The sequence below is a fragment of the Castor canadensis genome, chromosome 11 (assembly GCF_047511655.1).
Source record: "Castor canadensis chromosome 11, mCasCan1.hap1v2, whole genome shotgun sequence".
In the NCBI taxonomy this organism is placed as follows: Eukaryota; Metazoa; Chordata; class Mammalia; order Rodentia; family Castoridae; genus Castor; species Castor canadensis.
The window spans coordinates 61,860,525-61,879,636 of record NC_133396.1 but is presented as its reverse complement, the minus strand read 5'-3'; the positions used below and the strand labels follow the sequence as shown (position 1 = coordinate 61,879,636).

At 45.8% G+C, this 19,112-nt stretch overlaps 1 pseudogene; it reads left to right on the top strand.

The window, feature by feature from the left end:
- Positions 1-3,723, top strand: part of LOC141413633 (NACHT, LRR and PYD domains-containing protein 1-like) — a 125,402-nt pseudogene extending 121,679 nt beyond the window's left edge.
- The last annotated feature ends 15,389 nt before the right edge of the window (positions 3,724-19,112 follow it).

Below are 19,112 nucleotides of genomic sequence, written 5' to 3'. Positions count from 1 at the left end.
GGGGGCCCAGCCTCTAGATTGCTCCTGGTTCTGGTGGATACCTTTACTGGGTGGGTTGAAGCATTCCCCTGCTCTTCTAAAAAGGCCCGGGAGGTAACTAAGGTTCCAAATAGCGAGATTATCCCTAGATTTGGACTCCCCCAGACTCTCCAAAGTGACAATGGGCTGGCCTTCTGAGAGGAAGTCACTCAGGGAGTCTCTAAGGCTTTGGGAATCAAACATCATCTCCACTGTGCCTGGAGACCCCAATCCTCAGGCAAGGTTGAGCGGGCCAATGGACTACTCAAGAGACACCTGTCTAAATTGGCTAAGGAAACTCACTTCCCCTGGCAAAAATTACTACCTCTAGCCTTAATCCGACTTAGAAACACCCCAAATAAAATGGGCCTTACTCCCTTTGAAGCCTTGTATGGGAGACCCTTTCTCCAAAAAGATTTAATTTTAGACCCTGAAGTAACTAACCTAGTCTCTCATATCACTCAACTAGCCAGGTTTCAACAGGTCCTCTCTGAAGTAGGAAGAGAGGAGCCCCAAGATCTCTCCCCAGCTGCCCTTTGTCCTGGAGATCTAGTCCTGGGGTCTCTCTGAACCCCCTTGGGAAGGGCCATACCCGGTCTTTTTATCACCCCCACAGGAATTAAGGTCACTGGGTTAGACTCCTGGATTCACATCTCCTAAGCCAAATGTTGGACACCAGAGCCTGACACACCCACTCTGGAGCCACCCCTGCTCCACCAGCCTACTCCTGTGAGCCAGTGGAAGACCTCAAATATCTTTTTAAAAGGAACACCTCGAACACATAACTTATGTCTTCACTTTCTCCCTTTTTGTGGGCTGTTTATATTCTGGTCCCCATTACTCTGAGTGTCAGTTTGTGGGCAACTTCTCCCCGTGAGTGGATATGGCTCCCACGAGTACCTTTGAGTGGTGGGTATCTGTCCTGTGTACCCTGCTCTTTGTGCTGTCCTCCCTCTTATAGTCTGCACCTTGGCTGCGGGTCCCCCTCCCTCATGATTGCAACACTGCGCCTGGTTGTTCCAACAGCAACTTTTGCTGTTTAAAAAATGAACAACTATATGGCAAGAGCTTAGGCACAGGCTTTGTCAGCATGTATGATTCCACACAATGCCTTGGGGGAGCAGGCCAGTGGGTCTGTTGGCCACAGGAGGGGACAAAGGGAGAAAATTTAAAAAAAAAAGAGGTTATAAAAGCAAAAGTCGAATTACTGGCTGACATGACACATGAGGATCATGTAAAACTATGTATGACAGAGACTCCCACTTCCCACTCCCCCTCCCAGAAAAACAATAAAAACCCCGTGGCCTCAGCCACCCATAAATCTAGATCCCCATCTGTACAGGTTACTCAACTCTGCCCATCATCTTTTAAACTCTACAAAACCCCACTTTGGCTGAGGATTGCTGGCTTTGTCTCTCTCCAAGCTCTCCACAGATATTGGCAACCCCCATGGACTCACTTGAGGCCTCACCAGGTAATGAATTAAACCCTCTCCTAACAAGACTTAATTCTACCAATATAAAACTAACTTATCCTGCTCCCCAGTGCCTCCAAAGTTTACAGGGGTCAATTCCAATGGGGGAATCTCCAAGAGCCTTTGCATCAGTATCACACAGTCAACAAATGGCACTCAGTGTTTCTTTTCTCCTGCAACTTATTTTGTTTGGAGAACTGTCGCCTATACTTGCCTACCTCCTGGCTGGAAGGGAATCTGTACTAAAGCACTTCTAACCCCACAAATTGATGGTGTTTCTGGTAACCAGTCTCTTCCTATTCCTCTAGAGCCCTACACTCGATCAAAGAGAGCTATCCAAATCATTCCCCTACGAATAGCTATGGGATCATGGCTGGAATAGGTATGGGCATTGGGGGTATCTCCTTATCAGTCTATACCTATCAAAAGCTCTCAACAGAATTCAATAATGACATAGAACAGGTCACTCAGTCCACAGAGACTTTACAAGACCAGGTAGACTCACTCACATCAGTAGTGCTCCAAAATAGGCATGCACTTGATCTATTAGCTGCTGAAAAGGGTGGAACGTGCCTTTTCCTAAATGAGGAATGTTGCTTTTGTACTAACAAATCTGGGTGGTCAGAGACATGGCCCAAGAGCTAAGAGAACACATTACAAAAAGGAAAGAAGAGCTAGCAATTTGTGGTCCTTCTGAAACAACATGGAGCTGGGTTCCTTGGACACTACCTCTGGCTGGCCCCCTTTTTATGCTCCTTCTAATACTCCTACTTGGGCCTTGTTAGTAAATGCTTTCTCCAGATTCATATCTCAACAGGTCCAGTGGATCAAATTCCAGCTCTTAGTCAAGGAATACTCACCTCTGCCTACGCATGAGCCCTCCATCCAGTTCTATTGGGGCCTCTGGAGACTACACAGGCCAACCCCTGAGACAAGTGCCACTACTCCTACCCCTGTCACCCCATCGCCAGCACGAATCAGCTTGACAAGTCAATGCCCCTCGCCCCAACAGCAGGTGGGTATTTGTCTCAGAAGGGGAACTTGTTGGGTCTGGAAACCTAAAGGACAGAGATGAGTGAATATCCCATCCCCCACGGAGAGCACTGTGGTTCCTGCACCCTGAGAAGGAGTTGTAAATCTACATTCCTGCATCCTGAAGAGGAGATATAGGTTCTTCTGATAGATCTGCCACAGGGCTGATGAGCAAAACGCTCTCAAGATTGTTCTCCTCCCCCAATAAGGGGCAAACAGACCAGCTCATCTAAGAAAGCCCACAAACCCACGGCCAGTGGAAAGAGTCCACCAAACCCTTACCCAAACCCAGAGTTAAAGCATCCATAAAAATCCCCAGCCTTCACCTAAGCAGGGAGCCACCGGTTTCCAGGCTCCACTGCACTGCTCTAGCTGTAGCCTTTCCTTTTTTTCTAATTAATCCTATTTCGTGTACCAGCCTTGTCCCACAAGTCAATCAGTTGCCTCACGAGTCAGCTCTCTGACCTGTGAAGGCCAGGACCCTTGACAAAGGCACACAACATTTCATACTGGCACATAACATACCCATCACACAAAAAAGAGCTGGTGGAGTAGCTCAAGCAGTAAGAGCACCTGCCTAGTAAGCGTGAGACCCAGAGATGGGGTTGAAGAGGTGCGTGCCCAGAGGCGGAGTCCCTCCCATTGCCCTTGCTCCTATCCATACAGGCCCCATCACCTCCTACTCACAGCCTCAGTGCCCCATCATGAACCCTTCTTGTGGCTCAGGCAGAATGCCAGGCTAAATGCTAGCATGAGGCAGGGCAGAAGAGCTTTTCTGGTAGTCAAATGCCTTCCAGAAGGAGAAGGCAGCCAGGGACGCAGATGAGGTAAATGAAAAGAGCTAGAAGTGGGGATCACAGGTAGAGACTACGGTGTTAGCCTTTCTTTGCTCATTGCCAACCACATCTTCATCCCCGGAAGCCCTGTCCTTGTTTGCAAACCAACATTAGGAGCAACTGGTGGCCCACGTGACATCAGTGGACCCTGTCTTGGACAAGCTGTATGGACAGGTGCTGAGTGAAGAGTAGTATGACAAGGGGTGGGCTGAGGCCAACAAGCCAGGCCAGATGCAGAAACTGTTCAGCAGGTCCTTGAACCAGGCCTGCAAAGACCAACTCTACCAAGCCCTGAAGGACACCCATCCTCACCTGATCATGGAACTTTTGGAGAACTGGAACAGAGAGGCAGAGGGATCCTAACAGCTCAGTACCTGCAGTCTGAGCACTCACCTTTGTGTCCTGCTTCTGCTTGGCCTCTCTTAGGGCCTCAGTTTCTCTATCTATAAACAAGTTGCCTCTCAGTTGCCTCCCAGCTCTGGAGTTATGGATGACACCTCTGCTGGGCATTATGTGTCCATGGTTAGGGATGCTTCACAGGTACAGATGGCCTTTGCTTTCATCAGCCAGCTGCCCAGGTTGGGACAACAGCATCTCAGGGATGTCCGTGTGGAGCTGGCAAGACTCCTCCAGGCCTTGTAGAGCCCCAACTGTGGCTCTGTGGTCAAGCCTAGAGCGCTTCCTGTCCCATCCAGATAACAACAGGTGTTGGGGCAGCTCGGGTCTGGTCACCTCTGACTGGAGACAGTGGAAATGGACGTGAATCCTTGAGGAGTGTGAATGGCTTATGAATAGGAAGGGAGATTTGTTTCTCGGTGATTCTATCCAGCCAAACCATAATTGGAATTGCCCCAAAGGTGGTGGGAGAGGAATTCCCACCAGGGACTACCCCCAAAACACAAAACACCCAAGATGGGGCTGGCTGGGATTCCAAAGAAAGAAGCAGTAAACTCCAAGCTATTACATTCAAGTTATTCCTAAGAGAAACTTTCTTTGTTTTTTGGGGTTTTTTTGTTTTGTTTTGTTTTGTTTTTTTGATACTAGGGTTTGAACTCAGGGCCTGCACCTTGAGTTACTTCACCAGCACTTTTTTGTGAAGGAGGTTTCAAGATGAAGTCAGGAACTATTTGCCTGGGCTGGCTTCAATCCATGATCCTCCTGATCACTGCCTCCTGAGTAGCTAGGATGACAGGCCTGAGCCCCCTGCACCCAGCAGGGAACTTCCTTATAGAGAATCAGCATTCTTCAGATGCACAGTTTCTTACTGTGAATGCAGATACTCTGGAGATGTTCTAGCTAGGTATGTCCAGAAGAGGGGACTGGCTTATGTTGTTATATGAGGATTTGCAGAATTTGGCTCAGGGACAAGTTTCTACATGTTTAGCACCATGTTTCGTCTTTCGGTGTTTCAATCTAAACAACTTTATCAAAGACTAGCTCAAGGCCACCATTAGGGTTCCACTGACAGGGGAAACATACAGAGGGCAGGGTCACAGAGCAGCCAAAGCTGTCCACGTTTCCCAGACAGTACAAGGAAAGAAATAGGGGAGAATTTTGGATCCCTCCAATTGTTCATGTTGGGCTTAGCTTTTCTGTTGGTTCTGCCAGCGCCTCGGGCCGCGCCCTCTTTCCGCCTGCACTGGTGAGAGAACAGGGACGGCACGTCTCGGGTATTCTCGCAGGGGACGTGGGAGACTAGCCTGGGACCTCCGCAGGCTAAAGCCGGGAAGCTCGGGGAATCTGACGTTTGGTGTGGAGGCTCGGGACAGGCTTCTCAGCCGCGTCGCAGGTCTGCGGTATGCGCGCGCGGAGGGCGCAGCAAGCGGAACGCATGGGGACGCGCGGGGACGCGCGGGGACGCGCCGGAAGGGAGAGGACGGAGGGGGCGGGGCGCGGGAAGAGACCCCCCCCTCCCTTTTTCCTAGCTGCTCTCTTCCTCTCCCCTCCCCCAGCCTTTGTTGCCAGAGCCTCCAGAAATCTGTGCCTAATTGGGAGCCGTTTCCATGGCAGCCAGTTAGGAAGTGGGGCCGTCTTAGGTAGACGAGACACCAGAAACAAGAAGCGGAGACAAAAGCCCGCCTGTTCTGAATCACAATCTAATAGCGACAGCTGGGAACCAAATCCTGCCTCTACTACCCACTAGACGTGTGATCCTGGAACAGCCTAAGCTTCTCTGAACCTCAGTTTTCAGATTTGTAAGAATGGCGAAGCCAGGCGCTGGTGGCTCACGTCTGTAATCTTAGCTATTCAGGAGGCAGAGATCTGGAGGATCATGGTTGGAAGCCAGTCGGTGCAACTAGTTTGCGAAGCCCAATCTCAAAATACCCAATGTAAGATAGGGCTGGTGGAGTAGCTCAAGTGGCAGAGCACCTGCCTAGCAAGCATAGGGCCCTGAGTTCAAGCCTGCGTACCAGAAAAAAAGAAAGAAAGAATGGAAGGTAAGTAGACTGGGCTGCTGGTGGCTCACACCTCTAATCCTAGCTACTCTGGAGACAGAGATCAGGAGGAAACCATCCCCGGGGCAAATAGTTCTGGAGACCCTATCTGGAAAACACACATCACAAAAAAAGGGCTGGTAGAGTGCTCGAGGGGTAAGAGCACCTATCAAGCTTGAGGTCCTGATTTCAAATACCAGTGCCATCCAAAAAAGTGGGGGTGGGGAGTTAGGTGGGTGTGGAGTTGTATGAAGCCCCTGCAGTTAACTCATTCAGTGAATAATCCTTAAGCAGCCAGTAAACAAACCCACCTCCACTCTGCCTGGGGCTGCCCAAGGTGGCAGTGATAACAAAGGCCACAGTATATCTGCTCTCAAGCAATTGACTAGAAATATGTAAATAAGTATATAAGATTTATATATTTATAAATCTATTTATAGATAGAAATAAAACTAGGAGGTTCTCCAAGAAAATAAAACTAGGAGGACCAAGGGTGCAACTCAATGGTAGAATACTTGCCTAGCTTGTGCCAGGCCCCAGGAGGGAGGGAAGAGAGCAAAGAGGGGAGGAAGTAGGAAGAAAACAAAAATTGGGAAGAGTAAGGGGGGTATGCACCACTCTAGTTAGGATGCTCCAGAGGTCCTTCCTGAGGAAGTGGCATTTGGGTGAGACCTTTGCCCACTTGAAGGGTGGACTGCAGGAGGTCCATGTATTCCCAAAAGGTGTCAGTTAGCCAGGGGAAAAAAATGTCCCTTCTCCTTCCCAAGAAACATCTATTCACACCAAGGAGACACTTCTCCTTCAACATCCATCTGCCAAAATCTCCACCCTCGGGCAATAAAAAAAGCTATAAAACACAATTTCCAACCTGGTCCAGGGGACCACCAGTTTCTGGGTCCCAGTTTCCTTTCTCTTCTCTACAAATAAAACTTCTCTGACCTTTGCTGCTTGAGTTGCTTTATCTAAGAGTGGACCAAGGACCCTCACCACCCGAGCTCCCCTCATATCACACTGATTCCCTTGCTGTTGTAGTACTGCTGTTACCAGAGAAGGCATCTTTCCTCAGGGAACCTTAGAAATGAAACCAAGCCAAACGTGTGGGAGTACAGGCAAGGCTTGAAAGGGGCTTCTACTTCTGAGCAGAAAGAAGACCAGACTGCTTTCCCAATAAAGAGAAGCCTAAGCTTTTACTATTTTGGTGGGGTGGACTTGATGGGAACTGCCTCTTCTTCAGCCTAAGCCGCAGCTGGTTTCACTCCTTGCAAAGCAAAGCCCACCTTTCCTTATCTCCCAACTCCCTTCCTTTGCCCACCCCTAGACCTTGCTTCAGTGGCCGGCTGGTCTCATCCTTTGCTGAGCAAAGCTCACTGTTCCTTATCTCCCGCCACCTCCCTTTTGCCTGAGACCTTGCTTCTGCAGCTGGTCTCTTCCTTTGCAGATCAAAGACCATCCCTTGCCCTTGCTTTCTCCCAAATGCTACTTAAGGCCAGACCCGCTGAGAGAAGCTGCTGCGCCATTTTTCTTTTCCTTTTATTTGCCAGCCACCCTGTTTATTAAACTTTTGGACATGAGATAACTCTCATGAGCCTCCTTTGTGTACGATGTGTGGCGTTTTCCTAACAGGACTAAGGAGAGGCCATTATCTTTCCTGAAGGACTTTCAGGTGCATGAGCTGCTGCAGCCACTGAAAGAGCACTGAAAGAGCAGGAGGGTGGGATAGAAGAAAACACGTCATACTTTTAATGGGTGACAGGCTAAGGGTCCAAGCTGGTCAATAGAGGACCCTATGCTCCTAAACCTGGCATCAGCTCCCTGACTCATTTCCCTAAGACAACCAAAGCAGGACCACACCACCCCTGCTTCCCCTCAGAGGCCCTGTTCAGCCCCAGGAATGGGGATTCCTGGGTCTTGAGATCACCTCAGGCCCTCCACCTTGGACCAGGTGTCCAGAGTCAGTGTGAGACAGCTCTGAGCTTCACCTTATGTTCCTGTAAGAGGAGCTTGAATTGCTTTTACTGAAAAAAGCACTGACTCATTATTTGTGCCCACGAATTAACTAAAGACAGGAGAAAAGCATGGTTCTCTGTCTCCATTTTGTACCTATTGTCCTTTGCTCTGAACCATTCTCCACTACAGCCACCATGGAACAAGGAAGGACAGGAATGAGTGACAACATCTCTATGACAAGGTACTGAAACTTTCTCTAAGGAATAGCAGAGTTTTGCAGGACAGACCACCACCACCCCTCCAAATGAGAACAATTACCTACAATGATGATGATGCTCAGATGACACACGCAGGAATTTCAGGTGCTCAGGGTTCTTGAGCCCGCTCTGAGAATGAAAGCATGGCCAGACTTCAACAGCAGAGGTCAGAAAGATTTTATTTGTAGAGAAGAGAAGAGAAAGACTGCATAGTGGGGAATGCATGGGGACCCAGACACTGGTGGTCCCATGGGTCGGGTTGGGGATTGGGTTTTATAGCCTTTTTGACTATTGCCTGAGGGCAGAGATGTCTCTCAGGTGCAGACAGAGGTTTCCTGGGAAGGAGAGATGTCTCCTTGACCACTTGTCACCTTTTGGGAACTCCCTATGCAGTCTGTCCTTCAATGAGGCTATACCCTAGAGCAGGAATAATCATGTCTTGGGAACCAGATCTCTCCCCTCAAGTGATGACAGCAGTAACATCTTCTCTGGAACAACTTCTGCCCTTAACTAACAAGACTGAGGTAATGGCCAACCAGGACCCTCTTGACCACTGGGATACACCTGAGCCTGGGACTGTTTAATTATGCATATCTTTTGTATGATGCCCTAATTCCTTGTCTATTTAAAGCTAAAGCTCCTGTCTGTACCCTGAAGATGGCTGAAAATGGTGCTTACTCTGCCTGTTCCTACAATGCATCCAGGTCATGGAATAAACCTCTTTTCTTAGCCCTTCACCATTTCTTGTCTCTTTATTTGGCATATAGAGGTGAGTGGCTAGACCTAACAGGTGGAAGCTTGGAGTTTGTGCCTGGGGTTCCAAACTCTGGTTTCAGTGTGGTTCCTAAACTGTCTCACTGCTCCAGGTACAGGCCCTCCAAACCAGAATTCTGATAACACCTTTGCTGTGTCTCCTTTCATACCTATTTCCAATTGCGTGTAGTCATATTTTATGTCCATACTGACATAATTGACCAAACTCTAGTCAGTTTCCTCTGAATTCCTTCTCAACTAGCCGTTGACTTTATGACATTTGCGTCCTTCTGTGCTTCTTTCAGTTTGTGAGAATCAACTAAACTCAGGTCTTTTCTGTCAAAGGAGTTATTGTGTAATATAACTATCATTGTGTAGGTGCCAGCTAACCTCTCCAAATTGCTGCCTGCATGCTCTGTGAAACATTGCTTGACCTTGCAAGATTCCTGTGGTAGAACAAAAGGGCTGTTTTTCTTAACTGAATAAGTTCCTTTCACCGCCAGGTGTCCTAATCTCAAACTGCTTGCTTAAGATGGATATTACCCAAAAGAATTTTCTTGCTCTCCCTGCTCCAAGGTCCCCTTACCCCATGTGAAAACTTTTCACATTAGCCAATTGCAAAGATTGTGAGCCCAAACCCATCCGTTAGGATGAGGGACAGACTTGTGTTAGAGATAAAAACTGAGCAGACTTCCTGCTCAGTGTGCTTGCTAACTGGACTCTTTGTGGCACACCCTTCTACAGAAGTAAATTTTGCCTTGCCTATTGACTTCTGAGTTGTGTCATCTCCTCATGACACCCCAAAATTCCAAATCTATTTCTAACAAGTTTTAGCAAGAATTCTGCTAAGTCCATTTAGCGAAAATCCCTGCCCTCAATATCTGTTCACCTTGGATATCTGATCAAATTATTCATCCCCTAGATGGTAGTAGATAACCATAGCTTTCCTTCAGTAAGAATCTTAGGTCAGTTTAGCAAAGAGCTACCTGAGAGTCTTAGTCCATCTCATGCAGCTATAACAGTGTCACAGACTGGGTAATTTATAGAGGAGATTGATTTATTACAGTTCTATAGTCTGGGAAGTCCAAGATTAAGGGGCTACATCTGTGAGGGCCTTCTTCTATATTGTTCCATTGTGGAAGGCATCACATGGTGACAGATTATGCCAGAGAGGAGGAGGAAGGGGGCCTGAATTCATCCTTTTATCAGGAAATTTCTCTCTCAATAATTCACTTACTCCCACAGTAACAGCATTAATAAGATTTAAATGTTTCACCTCTCAACACTGTTGCACTGGGAAGTAAGTCTCCAGCTCATGAATTATGGGGGACACATTCAAGCCATAGTGTCTACCCTGTTAGTAATTTTCCATCTAATGACTCCCCAAAAGTCCCACTCTGTTCCTGAGTGGTAAGTCCTGAACTTTTTGTTACATTCAGAGTTGAGACTAATCTCTCTTCCCTACTGCAAAACCCCATCACAGTTAACCCTGAGTGATGGGCACATGAAAAGGGAAACTCTGAGAGAAAAATATTATAAGTAAACTTTTCAACTCAGAACAGTTTCTGTTAAGATCAAAGTAGCCCACTAAGGCCATGAGATATCACAAAATGCTTAATCCTTTCTTTACTCAAGACTAAGCCAATCAAGGTGGAATCATAGTTCCTAGGACAAAAGATCTTTGATTTAGCAAAACAAGATCCAGGCTCACAAGCTGCACCATAGGCATCAAATGGACCTGGGGCTGAAAATTCCTCAGTAAATATTCCAGCTCCAAATGCTGATGTAATCATCCTCACTCTAGAGACATTTTCAGTCTATCAAAAGCATATTTCTTTTCTAATAAGCTTTACTAATACTTTCATGACTTCTTTTTGCATCTTGCCTGAATTCTTCTCTTGCTGAACCCCAGGTAGATAGCTGTACTGACTTTCCATAAGTCTCACCCTTATTTCAATAGAACTAAATGAAGTCTGCCTTACCATTTTCACAAGTGTTATGAATCATGCATTTAACCACACATACACACTCACATACCCAGGGTTTCCACCCCTGCCTCCCTCCTTCTCTTACCCCGCTCCATATGCTCCTGCCATAATGTCTCCATAACAGACAGGCTTCCATCTTAGGGTTTTTCTACTGACTTCTATTTTTTCAGCCTGGGATGATCTTTTCCCATAGCCATGTAGCTAATTCCCTTATTCAAGTTTGACTCAACTCTTGCTTTTTTTTTTTTTTTTTTTTTTTTGCAGTACTGGGGCTTGAACTCAGGGCCTACATCTTGAGCCACTCCACCAGCTCTTTTTTTGTGATGAGCTTTTTCAAGTTAGGGGCTCACGAACTATGTGCCCGGGGTTGGCTTTGAACTGATCCTCCCGATCTCTGCCTCCTTGAGTAACTAGGATTACAGGCGTGAGCCACCAGCACCCAGCTAACTCTTGTGTTCTTAATCAGGCATACCCTGACTGGAGTATATTGTAATATACTCCACCCCATACTCCTTATTCCGTCTACTCTCTCCTAATGGTTTGTCTTTCTATTAATAGCAAAGATGCAATCTGTGATCAAAATTCCAATTCTTTGTGTTCCACATGGAAGAATCCATAGCAGGACATGTGGGTGTAAATGGAGTTTATTAAAAGTTAGGGAAAGGAATTACAAAAGGGAGCATGGTGGGCCCAGGTGAAATCTGGAAGCAAAGAGTGTGTTTCCTCTTTTCAGGCGCTTTTAAAACCTACGCTAACCTATGGGTAAAGGGGAACCAGATGATTCCCATCCAATAATCAATGAGTGGGGAGGAACAAGGGCAGTTTCCAGAATAGGTGAGAGCAGTCCAAGTCATCCCTGAGCCAGGGCATGGTCAATCTGAAATGCAATGTTAAGTCATATATTTTCTATGAGTCCCAAACTTTCCCTAACTCTAGCCTGCCACATACCTTTTTTCCCTCTCCTTTCTACCCCCTCTTCAACCCCCCCCCCATACTGGGATCAAACTCAGAGACTCCCATGTTCTAAGCACACTTTATCACTGAGCTACATCCCCAATAAAATTTTTCTATTTTATATATAAATCACAGGTGCATTTCCTAGAGAAACACCAAGCACACAATAGCACTCAACACATTGTTGAAGGAAGGAAGATACGTGCATGACATACATGTTGGAAATTAGCAGCAGCTTCCATTTAAATAAGGATTCCACAGTTATCCTACTCCCTCCTGAAATCCCACTAAAACATCCATCAAGGAAAAGGAAAAGTACCATCCAGAGTAATGAGAACTGGAGAAAGTACAACAGATGCAGGATGGCAACACAAATTTTGGAAGATGAATACAAGCTGTGATTTTGCAGAGCAGGGAAGGCTGAACCTGAGCCTGCAGAGAGTTTCAGAAGAAGCCAATTTGCACTGCAGACCCAGAAAAGGGCAGACCAAAAGTGCTGAGTCTCTCCTGAGTGGGCAGAAGCAAGCTGAAAACAGCACAGTGCACTGAAAGTCTGTATCAGGAGCAACTAGGAGTTAGGTCCCCAGACCTCTTCCATCCTTGCCACAGGGCAGCCATCACTGCTCCCTGAATCCTGCAGAGGGCTGAATGTTGTATCTCTGCAGAGGCTGAACCAGACAGACTGCAGGTTGAGGAATAACAACCTCAGGGCTGGTAGAGTGGCTCAAGTGGTAAGAGCATCTGCCTAGCAACAGTGAGGCCCTAAATTCAAACACCAGTGCTGCAAAAAAAAAAAAAAAAAAAAAGACTGCTTTGTGTATACTCAATCAAAGCAGAAAAAGGAATATCAGCCACAACTGAGACAGAAGAGTGAGACTTTCGTTGCAAAAGAGTAAGGGGGCTTTGGACTGGGGCAGTGGTTCAAGTGGTAGAGCACCTTCCTCTTAGTGCTGAGTTCAGATCTCAGTACCACCAAAAAAATAACCATCATGATCAGCAGCCTCCCAAGGAGACACAGGCACATAGGCATGCATGCACACACACACACACACACACACAAACACAGCACACCCACCCTTCCTACTTTGTGGTGCTTACCGAAGAGAAACCAAAGGACACTGTTCATGCAAGGATTTGTATGTAAATGCTCCTAGAAGTCTTATTTGCAATGCCAAAGCAAGAACTAACTCAAAGACCCACTAACAGGTAAATGGATAAAGAAATTGTAGTAAAAATTCACAATACTACACAGAAATAAAAATAAACAAACTGGTAACAAACACATAAAGTGGTCTGAAAATAATTATGTTGAATCTTTAAAACCTGAGGGGAAAAAAAGAGCACCCCACTAAGTGCCGGTGGTTCACGCCTGTAATCCTCCCTACTCAAGAGGCAGAGATTGCAGTTCGAAGCCAGCTGAGGCAAATTGTTTGCAAGACTTATCTCAAAAAGACCCATCACAAGAAAAGGGCTGGTGGAGTTGCTCAAGGTGTAGCCCTGAGTTCAAACCCCAGTACCACAAAAAAAAATATATCCATTATATGATTCAATTTATACCAAATTCTAAAAGCCAGGCCTGATGGCATATACCTGTAATCCCAGATACTTGGGAGGCTGAGGCAAGTGGATCACTTGAGTCCAGGAGTTCAGCACCAACATGGCAAGCTCCTTTTCTAGAATTTCCTTTTCTAGAATTTGCAATTCTAGAAAATGCAAACAAATCTATAGTAAGATAAAGAGGACTAGTGGTTGTCTGCTAGAGGAAGGACATGGGGAAGGACATGGGGAAGGACAAGGAAGAGGCATGAGAAAATACGGGGGAATGATGAGCTATTCATTACTGTAATTGCGGCCTTGCAGCAGTATATACATGTCAAAGTATATTTTACATATTAAACATATGTAGTATATTGTATGTCAGTTATATCTTTTTTCAGGGGGGTGGTACTGGGGTTTGAACGCAGGTCCTCACACTTGCTAGGGATATACTCTACCACTTTACCACTTTAGCCACTCTGCCAGCCCTTCTTGTGTGATGGGTATTTTTTTGAGATAAGATTTTTCGAACTATTTGCCCAGGCTGGCTTCAAACTTTGATCCTCCTGATCTCTGCCTCCATGGTAGCTAGGATTACAGGCATGAGTCACAGCACAATAGTATCTTAATAAAGCTGTAAAATGTTCTATCCCCAAACACTTTAAGTGAGGGAGCCACTCACCCCATCTCTCGGCAGCTTTGACTTTGAACATTCTGCTGAAGGTGTGCTGGTCCTATCTTTGTCGGGGTGATTATTTGGAACCACATGTACCATGGTAACTTAATGCCAGTTCAGAAAAGCCCTGTGGACCATACAGAGTTAACAGTGCAAGTGATGGCTAACGTATTTTCTCAGCAGTCAGACCCAACATCAGCAAGATTTCCTGGGAGCCACATGTTGTTCTACCAGGGACAGAAGAATCCCAACTGCACTGGGAGATTTTGTCCTGCCATTGGCCATACTGTCAATTGCCTAAGGCTGAGGATGGGGGAGCTTCCCGTAATGTCTTAGTCTATTTTCTGTTGTTATAGCAACAAAATACCCGAGGCTGGGCACTTAAAAAGAATAGAGGTTTATTTTGCTCACAGTTTGGGGGGCTAGATGGACAACTGCATGGCAGGGGGCCTCTGCTGAGTCACAATGTGGCAGGTGACATTATGGTAGGAGCAAGTGTGAGAAGCCAGCAACATGAGGAAGAGAAAGGGACAAAGTGGGCTGGACACTTACAACAACTCACTCTCCTGGTAACTAATCCAATCCTTCAAGATCTATCCCTCTAAACTGGGCACCAGTGGCTCACGCCTGTAATCTGAGCTACTAGGAAGCAGATATCAGGAGGATCGTGGTTCAAAGCCAGCCCAGGCAAATAGTTCTCAAAACCCTATCTCGAAAAAATTTATCACGAAAAGGGGCTGGTGGAGTGGGTCAAGACCCTGAGTTTAAGCCCCAATACCACAAAGAAAAAAAGATAGTCCTCTCCCAACAGAAGGGCCTTCATCCTCTGATGACCTAATCATCTCCATTAAAGGTACCACCACCTCCATACCATTGCATTGAGGAATTAAGCCTGAACATGAGTTCTGGTCAGGACAAACCTTAGTACATAGTGGCTCTTCTCAATTTCCACCTGGGTCTCCTCCATGGGCTCTCACTTATTTCTAAGGTAGATGTTCACAGTTTCAGTTACTGTGGCTATATAACAAAGCATCCTAACCTTAGTGGCTTAAACAATGACAAAGTTTATTTTTGCTCAAGCACTGCAAATTTGGAACTTGTCTCTGTTCCACTCAGGATTAGTTGGAGGAATTCAAAAGCTGGGATCCCAAATCATCTCAAGGTTGCATACTGACATGGCTAGTGGCTAATGCTTAGCTGGGCTGTAGGCCAGAACACCTGTATCAGCTTTCTACAATGTGATGGCTGGGATCCAAGGGTGATTGTCCTGAGACAGAGAGTCAGGCTGAAGTGGCACCCTTTTATGACCTACCCTTAGAAATCATGTAGTATCACTTCCACCATACTCTTATAATCACTACCCCCCGCCCAGATTCTAGGGAAGCAACCTGACCCCATCTCTCAATGATTAGTGAGCCAGTCGCTTTGCAATAAGGGTATGTACAATGTGACATGTGTATCACATTCTTCAAAGCTCTCCCTGCTGCACATTAAACATTCTGTACCCTAGCAGTTCTTTGGCTGACAAGTCACATTTGCTATCATCCCTCTTAGAAGAGAAGGTTTGCCCTTTACCTGGTTCTCTCCCCACTTCCTTGGTTCTCAGGAGACATGTATTGATCCTCAGGTCAAGGACCGTCCTTGACGGTGGAAACACCTCTGGTCTTTTTGATACTTGATTAGGTCAGGAAAAGGCAATGTAAGGCCCCAGTAACAGAGCTGGGATGTTACCCCAGGGAGACCTCTGTGGCCAGGGAGCCAATCCATGGCTGAACGAAGACAAGTTCATTCCCTCACATCAGGGTTCCCGCTTACAGGAAGAGGTCCACTACTATTCCTAGAAGGAGAGTGTAGAGGACTCTCTGGCTACATTTCATAGTTGCCAGCAGCTCACCCTGGTCCATCTTTCTGGCTCTTTTTCTGAATAGAGCAGTCATTAAAGATTAGGTACAAGTGAAGGTGATGGTGGAACCTCAAGGGGCAGGATAGTAAGGTTCATTCTCAACAGTGGTCACAAATTGGGATCATCCAGGATCATTGTGTTGGGATCAATACACCCTTTTTTTTTCTTTTTCTTCTCTTTTTTTTTTTTTTTTGTGGTACTGGGGCTTGAACTCAAGTCCTACACCTTGAGCCACTCCACCAGCCCTTTTGTGTGAAGGATTTTTTTTTGAGATAGGGTCTCAGGGAAGTACTTGCCCAGGCTGGCTTTGAATCACGATCCTCCTGCTCTCTGCCTCCCAAGTAGCTAGGATTACAGGCGTGAGCCACGGGTACCTGGCTCCAAGTAGCCCACTTAAAAGAGAAAGGGTGCTGGGTGCTACTGGCTCATGCCTGTAATCTTAGCTACTTGGGAGGCTGAGATTGAGAGGATCACATTTTGAGGCTAAAGTGGGCAAATAGTTTTCAAGATCCTATCTCCAAAATAACTAGAACAAAATGGACTGATTAGCAGTAGAGCACCTGCTTTGCAAGCATGAAGCCCTGAGTTCAAATCCTGATCCCATACCCACCCCCAGCAAAAAAAGTGGGGCACTTGAAACAGGGAGATGTCCACATGACCCCTGAATTCAATAATTCATTCAAGAGATGGACTTCATACTTCCCTTGGATCATGCATCTGCTGAGGTGGTGGAAGCCCAGGGTTGAGCTCAGTGGCTTTCCTAGAGGAAACACGCCCAGGGGAGAAAGTGTTGCAAGCATCTACAGACCTATGGAGGCTGCAGCAACACTGGTCTCAATAATGAGATGACTCCAGAATTAAACTTTAAGTTATCACATACTCTGATCTAGAACCTAAACCTGGAGCTGGGGAAGAAAGAGCGTCCTGTGGAACGAGTGGTCCACCTGTCTTGTGGTGGGCTCCATAGCTGTGGGGGCCTGTTGAGAGCTACTAGCAGGTTAGTGTTAAGCAGGTAGGAACCTGGCAGGGGAAGCACAAGAGAGGTGAATAGCTAGACAGGAGCATGACACTGACAGAGATCTTGAGGGGAAGAGGCAGGCAATAGTATGAACACTGGGCTGTTATTCAGGAGTCCAGATCTATTCCCAGTTTCCTAGCAACAATTATTGAGCAGGTGGTTGCTAAGCAATATGGGACCATCCACGCAGTGAGGTAAGGACCTTGGTGTATGTGGGCAGCAATCAGAACATCACAGGGTATTGTTAATACTGAAAGCCAGCCACTGGGTCCATTGCTTAGATTTTCTCACCTATTAATTGCTTTTGTTATTAAAAAAATGTTAACAATGGTGCATAAAATCTGGAAAAATGAGAAAGAGGCCACCTCATGATCTCACCATCCAAACAAGATGAAAATGACCATCCTTAATCTTTTGATTCACTCATTCTCTGCAGGTGCATATTTTTATCCTCTCAGACTAATACATGTGATTTTAAATCTTTTTGATTCTGATTGAGGCCATCACAAGAATCCCTCAAGCTACTTAACAGTTTTCTTTCAGGATAATCTTCTCTGATGACTGCATGAATATGGATTCATGTAGACTGCAGTAAATATGCAGTCTACAGCATATTTACTTATTTATCAATCATTTATTTTATGGTGCTGGGTATCAAAACCTGGTGCATGCCAGGCAAGTGCTCCACCACTGAGCCATACACTCCCAGCCTCAGCTGCAGCATCATTTAATTAACTATTCTCCTCTTGTTCCAACAATGAATTTCCTTCCAATTTCTTACCATTATAAGCAGCACTGAAATAGATACCCTTCTTAGAGGTTTTCTTTATTCTTTTTATCATCACCTTGAAGCCAATACTAAGGAATACTGTAACTAGGGATATAAAATGCTCAAGACTATGTCTTGTCATATTGGTCTCCTCACAGGTGGAAATAGTTTTCTCAGGACTGAGAAATGGACTGATTTTGCCCCACCTGACATAGCACTATAATCCCTTCACTTGTTAGATGAGCTACTGAGACCCTCTGAAGAGAAGGGTCACACAGCCAGCACAGGCCAGTGCTAGGTCCTGGACCTGACTTCACATCATGAACATCAAGATAGATAACTCTGTTGCTGAGTTTTATTGAATTCAAGAGGATCTCATGCACCTCCTAATTCACCTACTTGGTTCTTATTGACCAGACCACAGGCTATAGCATAATTCCTTTCTCACCCATTTTGAGAATGTGTTTGTGTTGAAAGATGGAAAGGTACTTCAAAAGTCTTGTCTGAAGGACAGAGTCCTTGCAGTAACTGGAAAAGTCACCTTTGGCGTAAAGCTCAGGTCCTTCTACTTGGAGCTGACGTGGCTGGCCTCAGAACAATCCATATTCAGAATAATCCATCACACAATAGAAGAGATTTTGCAGCAGAGTTTGAGACCAAGCCCAATGTCTCTTGGTTAAATGAAGTTTATAGAATGCTACAATGTGACAGGCCATCTGGATATAGATGCAAACAGGAACTACTTGGTTACCATGATCATGGAGCTCATGGTCAATTGCAGGAAATAACTGGAACAATGACACAGAGTAAAACAAGTGCTCATGTCAGAAAGCCTTCTGGCTCAGTTCTTTCTTTCCAGGAAATGCCCTTGTTTTCCATGTACCACTCCTACTGCTGCTACCCAGGGACACAGGGCTCCCTCTGACCTTCAGACCCTGTTTCCCTATGCGTGAGGGATCAACACACTACAGCTCTGGTGAGCTATTGAAAATACTACTCAAGAAAAGGCACCAGGATCTACATGTTGAAAAGAAAGTGTCTGTAGGGATGCACACCTTGGTCACTAAGTACCTCTTAGTATATTTGAGCAAATATGGCTTCCCTGTAACCCATGGGAACCGAGAAAGAAACGCACAAATATTTTCCTAAATAGTTTTTGCTGATATATTTTGTATGATATATTTGTCTATCCAAAGGAGCATCATGATTCTTTAGAGGCTGGTTTTCATTTACTTTTAATGTTTAAAAGTCTTGATTTATCAATATAACTTGGGGAAGTTGAAATATATCTTTATGGTTCTTTTTAATTATTGTGGTAGTATATACACAAAATTAAACTTGTCTTTGTAAAAAGCTATTCATTTTAAACTTATCATCTTAACCATTTTTTTTTCCTGTTAATTGGTACTGGGGTTTGCACTCAGGGCCTACTTGCTAGGCAGGCACTCTACCACTTGAGTCAAGTCCCCAGCCCATCTTAACAACTTTGAAGTGTACAGTTTTGTGGCATTGAGTT